Here is an 8,396-nt window from a genome sequence, read left to right as displayed (position 1 = left end):
TTTGAGACAGGGGGGCTCCTCCGGCGTCCCGGAGGAGGACCTGTTCGGAGCACAACTGTCTTCCGTCTGGAGGAAAGTGAAACAGCACCTGTTGAGCATGGGTGCAAGGTACAAACGTGTGGCTGACAGTAGACGTGTGCTAGGTCCGGACCTGAGTGTGGGTGACTGGGTGTGGTTGTCCACAAAAAACATAAGACTCAAAATACCATCCCTTAAATTGGGTCCTAGGTTTATTGGTCCATTTAGGGTCGCCGCCATCATTAACCCGGTTGCCTACCGATTAGAGCTCCCTACGGTATATAAGATTCACAATGTGTTCCACAGATCGTTATTAAAAAAGGTGGTGGGTTCTGTGGATGCTGCGCCGATGCCTCCTCCTGTCTTGGTGGATGGCAGTTTAGAGTTTGAAGTCTCCAAGGTGGTTGACTCTCGAGTGGTGCGCCGCACGTTACAGTACCTGGTACACTGGCATGGTTATAGGCCGGAGGAGAGGTCTTGGGTACCAGCCTCGGATATACATGCGGACCGGCTGGTCAGTATGTTTCACCGCCGCCATCTGGACAAGCCGGGTCCTATAAGTCGTGAGGGCCCTGGGGTCCCTCGTAGAAGGCGGAGTACTGTCATGTCGGATGCTGTTCACACTAGGGCGTCCGACAGACAGCGGTAATTCCTCATTCGTCCACTATATATTCAGTGGCGCCGGCTAAATTGATCCAGATTGTCCGGGGTTAATCTGGCTGGTACTCGGGTTGGAGCCTTAGTCACGCCCATTGCGTTTAAATAGTTTTGCTGGGCTTTGGGCGTCGCCGATTATAGCTTGTGTCTTGTGCCTGGTGATCTCAGTCTGGAGTGGTGGTCTAGGAGAGGAAATATCGTATCTGGTGGTGTATTATCCTTCGTTATATTTCTCCTTCCTATATTTGTATTGTTTTGCCCTGTGCACATTATAGTGTTTTCCTGTGTGTCTGCGGCGTGGTGCGTTTTTTAGTTTTCCCTGTCTGTGCTTTCTGTAGGGGTTGGTGAGAGGTCTTATCACTGGGTGGCGGGTGGAGGTTTCAGCTTAGTACTGAAACAGGACTCAGGGTCAGGCCTGGCGGCCCAGACATGCACACCTTCAGTGTAAACTCTGGGAGAAGGGACAGACAGGGTTTCCCTAGTTTGAGGGAAATTGCTGGGGCCCGGGTAATCAGCTGTAGTCTACCCAGTACCCCCGTGACAGTAGGGCTGAAGATGTGTTGTGCTAAGTAAGTAAGGAACAAGAAGTGTTGTGTCCTATCCCACATCTTACAATCTGATGAACTTGATCTGTCCAGTAAACATGTGCTTGTTAAAATGAACTTGGTGTCCCCTGAATTGTGTGCAACAGTTCGTTCCGGAAGATGGAAGCCTGGAGGCAGTGGAGACCTGCGGCCTTCAAGTGAGTGTGATGCACCCCACACCTGACAGCTCACTGGGACTGGGATATGGTTTTCCTGTAAAGTACCAGGGTGCAGTGGAGCAGCAGCTCGGCCATGACTACTGCCCACGTTCACTTTACAGATACACTTTTTTTCTGTTTTTATGCATCAAATAATTTATGAAAGCATTTGTATAATATTCAGAGAGTATTTAGTAGTATAATATACTTTTCAATTGGACATTGATCTGATGTGTGCTGAGTTTCTGCACTGAACATGTTTACTATAGCCTTTATGAAACGTACTAATAAAGCTAAGCTAAAGTTTCAGCTATATTTTATTTCTGGATCAGTAATATACTCCTTAATGAGGCTTGATCTTTTATCTCAGCTAATAAAGGAGACATAAAAGATTGTAAGGTTATTTGTAGAAGTCAAACTGACACATATTCCTAAGTGGAGGAGCCATCTAGTGACTGCTTGCCTCATTAACTCTCGATAACCCTATGAAGAATTATTTTCATCCTCAGAACAGTCCATACTGTATTTTACGGGAAGTTATCAGGAATATTTTAGTGAAGTATTTTGTAAGTCATTTCTCCACATTCTGTAAAGTTCATTTGTTAGAAATTCAGGCAGTGAACTGTATAGGGTGAGTAGTTCCTGCATCTCCTTTCACCTGAATATTTGGTGATTTACAACCGACTTGTGTTTGATGTTGTTGAGCAAAGTCATCTTAACTTCATGTGACTCCTGTGATCATGTCATATAAATTACTAGTTTGTAAGAAATGAAGAAAAATGTAATGACATATGGGAAGTCTTGATTTCTGATTCTTGTTTTTACTATATTTCTTCTTACCATAGCTAACATAAATAGGTATATGGTGATAGTGGCATCAAGCAGCTTTATAAAAAAAAGTATTGTAAAGTACATTGTTATGTACTTGAAAGATCAAAGTTTAGAATGTTGTAAAGTGCTGCTCCTTGACATGTCCCCATCTAATGTCTGATATTATGGCACCTAGTTAACACATAAAATGTTCATATAATATACAAAGTGACCCAAATACACACAAAACAGTTTATCTATTAATATTGCATCTGTTAAGTGAAAAATGTTATCCAAAACTTGTATCATCAATCGAAACTGAAACAGTCACCTTAAAGAGAAACCATCACTTGAATTTTTATTCCATAAATCAATAGTACATGTGAAAATAAGCAACTTTGTATTATATCTTATCAGAGAGATTTTCTTCTTTCTCTGCCATAATTGATCAGTCATTATCAAAATCCTTAAATCTGAGGTAAAATCTGTATTCAGTGAAGACTTTCCCATCACTGAGATAGGAGATTGTGGTTGCTACTGATAAGATTCTATGGAAACAGAAACACATGGGCTACTTGCACAGTGAACAAGTCTGTAGGAACATGTTCACACACCATCAAGAAACTTGAAGACACAAAAAGAGCACAGTACGGCCAAAAATACTCTGTTGTAAAAAAAATCACAGTAATAAGCAAGTGCTAGTAAAAAGATGGAAAAAACAGGGTATTTGGTTGATAATTTTTTTTGCAAAATAATGTATACTAAGCTGCTCCACCAAACGTCAAGGTATACCCATATAGAGCAGTCCTAACTGATGTATGTAATCCCTATCTGATGTATTTAAAAACCTGATCATCTGTATAATACCTGTATAAGTAGGGTTCAGAGAGGCCATATCCATGTGGACACGCTGAATTGAACAGCTTTTGTGCAAATGACCCACAAGGAGTGGTGGACTCCCCAGTGTTGTAGACACAAGAGAACAATTATGGAAACAGAAACACATGGGCTACTTGCACAGTGAACAAGTCTGTAGGAACATGTTCACACACCACCAAGAAACTTAAAGACACAAAAGAGCACAGTAAAACCAAAAACACTCTGTTGTAAAAAAAGATAAGATTCTATGTAGATGGAAGGAGGGAGGAATTAGAGACCAAGCTCCTCCCTCCTCCTCAGCCTCCTATCTGGATACAATCTTATCAGTAGCAGCCGCCATCTCAATAGAGTAATAATCTGACTCCACTGAATACATACAGATTTTCCCTCAGAATTGATAATTTTGATAATGACTGATCAATAGTGTTGAGCGATACCTTCCGATATTTGAAAGTACCGGTATCGGATGGTATCGGCCGATATCCGAAAAATATCGGATATCGCCGATACCGATACCCGATACCAATACAAGTCAATGGGACACAAGTATCGGAAGGTATCCTGGATGGTTCCCAGGGTCTGAAGGAGAGGAAACTCTCCTTCAGGCCATGGGATCCATATTCATGTGTAAAATAAAGAATAAAAATAAAAAATAGGGATATACTCACCCTCTGACGCGCCCTGGTAGTAACCGCTGTAACCGGCAGCCTCCGTTCCTAAGAATGAGCGAGTGAAAGACCAGCGATGATGTCGCGGCTTGTGATTGGTCGCGTGACCGCTCATGTGACCGCTCACGCGACCAATCACAAGCCGCGACGTCATCGCAGGTCCTTCACTCGCTCATTCTTAGGAACGGAGGCTGCCGGTTGCACGTCTGAGGTCTAGGCTCCGTCGGAGGGGTGAGTATATCCATATTTTTTATTTTTATTCTTTATTTTTTACATGAATATGGATCCTAGGGCCTGAAGGAGAGTCTCCTCTCCTCCAGACCCTGGGAACCATACACTGGGAACTTCCGATTCCGATTTCCGATATCACAAAAATATCGGAACTCGGTAACGGAATTCCAATACCGCAAATATCGGCTGATACCCGATACTTGCGGTATCGGAATGCTCAACACTACTGATCAATTATGGCAGAGAGAGATGCAGAATTCAGTGTTGAGTCTCCAGCACTGCTCCCATTGTCTCATTGTCTATAGTGCTGATGTCACGTGAGCAGTGCTGGAGCCAATCATTAAGCTCAGAGTTTCTGAAGTGTTGTCAATGGACAAGGAGCAACAGCAGAGATTTAGTACTGGACCAAAGGAAGCTGGGTAAAGCGTAGTTTGATTTTTTATATCAAATGGTACCAGATGGAAGGGTTTTCTAAAACCCTTTTAGACAGCTATCACTCTTGAACCCCCAAAATACACATAGTTGGCTCACATGAGGCATGTGATCTCAATGGCAAGCATAGAGATTGAAGTAACCAGCTGCCAGACATTTGTAATGTCTGGTGTTTCATCTCCTGTGGGAACAAAAAAGATCTGATTTTGTAATTCAACATGCCTGATCTTCATCTCTGTTACCATCTGTCAGGGAAGAGTTGGAAGAGCCCCATAAACAATTACTGACCAGCTGGTGGTTGAGGTTGATATTAATCTAATATGTAGGGGAGCCTTAAATGGGAACTATCATAAAAAGGTGATCTATTGTTTTAGTCAGGTTTTTGTGTTGAATGTATTTAATAACAAATCAATTTTTTTTATTCTTCTAAATGTGACAATCTGTATTAAAAAAACAGAAATCTTGCAATTTTCACACTAGCCACTGGGGATTTTTTAGATGTTATCATCCTGTTGTTTTAGGAAACAATACATGTACAAAGCCACAATGGTCAGACCACAACCCTCTTTTTTGCATTGAAAGATCTAATGAGCATGTGCACAGGTCATTTGTGAAGGGAGGGGGTGGAGGTCAGCTGTGACATTGACTATTGTAATTGATGGATACTGTTATCAGTTGTTTATAGAGGTGTAACCTGTCATTGTAGTCCTGCCTCTGATAACATGGAGTCATGCTAAAAAAAACGTTTTCTGAAAGGACAGAAAATATGAGTATATAGGAGCTCCCGTGGCCAGTGTGAAAATTGCAACATTATTATATTATATTATTATATATTATATATATATATTATATTATTAACCCTCCACATACCGAAACTACATTTTAGCCCTGCAGCAAAAGGAATTGTTTAATGTATTACTTAATTAGATTGAATATTCAATTAAATAATTTAAAATATATTTTTATTATAAATAGAATAAAAATCTCTAAAAGAGCTAAGATTAAGTTTTAAACTACAGTTACGTTTAAAAATACATGTTGCTCTAAATGTTGTTTAAAAATGAACCCTTATATTAATTCAACCCAGGATTGGCAGGGGGGAAAATATATTTGGATTTCTATGCCCATGGTCTTTCCACATCCAGGGTGTCAATCATAATGATGATGACAATTACCTTACTACTAGCATTATTTTATTATTTTATTTTGCCAACTATGCTGGTGATCTAAACAGTGTCAATAATCCTGATAATATTAGTCACATCTTATTTTGTCCAAATGTCAGTTGTCTATATCAAAGTACATTATGATATGTCTCATAGGACAGTAGTGCACATTGCTCCAGGTAGTATTTAGAAGGCATATAATTCTAATTCACAATTAAGACCTATAGGTAATAAGCTATCTAGGATAAAAATCCATTGAGATTCTCTTCTGGACATTTGTTTAATAAAATCTCCCCCTCTCCAGTTTTGATAATCTATATAATCCAATGCCCCTGTAAAAAAAATTGAATGTGGGCCGCACGAAACGACAACTCAGTGAGCATATGAAAGAACATTTTAAGAATATTTAAAAGGCTTTATGGGACACCCCCTCTCATTTCATGTTAGAGAGAAACATGGACAATCACTTAAAGATGTCCAGTTCTGTGGAATTCAGGTGCTGCATCAAAACTGGAGAGGGGGAGATTTTATTAAACAAATGTCCAGAAGAGAATCTCAATGGATATTTATTCTAGATAGCTTAGTCCCTAAAGGCCTTAATTGTAAATTAGAATTACTACAACACTTTTTAAAAAAGGTCTGGATAATTTCCTCGATACAGATAACATTGCAAGTTACAGTTAAATTAGTGACAAAATGTACAATTGATGGAGAAAGGTTAAACTTGATGTACCTAGGTCTTTCTTCAACCTACCGTATTTTCTGGCATATAAGACAACCTTTCAACCCCTGAAAATCTTCTTAAAAGTCGGGGGTCATCTTATACTCCGGGTGTAATCTTATAGGGCCAGTGCGGACCAATGTGCATATGGTGGGGGGGAGTAGTCCCGATGACGAAGAGAGGGGCCGTCTCACAGGGAAGGTGTAAGTGGAGTATCCCCCTATTACCTCATTGTGACAGCGATGCTCTCTGAGCTGGGGGGGTTGCGGCTCCTCTTTGCACAGCATGGGGTCTCTGTGCTGGGGGCGGCGGCTCCTCTTTGTGCAGCGTGGGGGCTCTGTGCTGGGGGCGGTGGCGGTGTATCTTTGTGCAGTGTCGGGGCTCCACCGGCATTTCCTCAAAGCCCAGAGGCACCGGCAGCTCCATTGCTGCAATGCGGTGGCCTCCGGGAAAATGGCCACTGGGGGCGGTGCATGCTCAGATTCAGATCTCGTCCCGAGATCTCAGGCTTTGAGGAAATGCGGCAGAGCCCCGACGCTGCACAAAGAGCTGCCGCCGCCGCCGCCCTGCAGCACAGAGCCCCCATACTGCACAAAGAGGAGCCGCCGCCCCCCAGCACAGAGAGAATCGCTGCCACAATGAGGTAATAGGGGGATACACCACTTACACCTTCCCTGTGAGACGCCCCCTCTCTTCGTCATCGGGACCACTCCCCCCACTATATGCACCTTGGTCATCTGCCCTATAAGTCGACACACGGCGTATAAGAAGACTCATCCCGACTTTTAAGAAGATTTTATATTTTAACTGGAAAAGTTGGGGGGTCGTCTTATACGCCCAGTCATCTTATACGCCGGAAAATATGTAACTTTGCAAAAGTATAGAGTAGAGAACTTTGGAAAGAAACTGCTGGAAGTTGTAGAAAAAAAACATTGTGCTAGAGAAGTTTGGTTTCCCACTCAACAGTTTTAGAGAAACTCAGCACTACATTTTTGTTTGGGGATCTTACATTAAATATAGATTTTTTGGGGGTATGGCATTTTGTCTCCCATTTTTCTCACAGGTTTCTCTCAAGGACTTCAAAGCACAACAAAAAAAACGCATGTTAACAAACAGAATAAGAAAACACCAAAAAGGCCTATAAAAAACGCCATAATAATCTGGAAATTTCTTACATTTTTTTTAACAAGTATTTTAACATGCTGTTCTAAAAGTGTGTGAAGTAAACCTAATGATGTTTTTCTAAACATCTACCTTAAAAATAACAAAACCAGGTTTGGGTTTATTCAAGGAGTGAGGATTCTTGAATGGACAGAATCAACAGAACTAAAAAGAGACAGTAATACTAGATCTGACAAAGCTGTGGACAGCACCGGTCGTGAGTCTGCAATTTGCAGGGGCAGCAAGGGTTGCCTAGCCTGGGCCTTTTTTGATGACCCAACTCAAATTATCTGTCAACTTTGCCCAAAATGACTTAGTAGAAGCAAAAATTGCAATAATTTGACTACTACATGCATGAACTGGCACATGCACGATCAAAATAACTAAGTCTGGCAATCACACTGCACAAAAATGTGGACTAGCGGGCCTCGCCAACCACCATCCATCCCATCAACCACATATGCTGCTTCTTCCTCCTCTGTTACCATGGTAAGTGTTCTCACACAGGTCTCCAGCCGCAAAACAGCCACATCTTTACCTCTACAGTCGGGGTGAGTGAGAGCCCGTCAGCTGTTACAGAAGTGGAGATACCTGTTTTTGTTTCACCAGACACAACACATGTTTCTCAATCCACCATAACATCTCCGCCTGCACCTCACTCACAGTCCAGCAGTTTGTCCTGTTCACCATACTCCACCCTCTCTCAGCACAGCAGTCAGTCCTGGGTCCCGCAGTTGTGGTCATGTAAATGAATGTTTCCTCCTACACATGCCAAAGCTAAGAACTTGAACTCCACCATCTCCAATCTGTTGGCCACGAAAATGGAGCCTTTCTGCCTGGTGGATGCAGACAGTTTCAGAAAGTTGATGGCCGTCGCAGTCCCCAGTACCAGTTGCCTAGTCACCATTACT

Source organism: Ranitomeya variabilis, chromosome 6, assembly GCF_051348905.1.
Source record: "Ranitomeya variabilis isolate aRanVar5 chromosome 6, aRanVar5.hap1, whole genome shotgun sequence".
NCBI lineage: Eukaryota > Metazoa > Chordata > Amphibia > Anura > Dendrobatidae > Ranitomeya > Ranitomeya variabilis.
Note: the sequence above shows the minus strand (reverse complement) of the source record.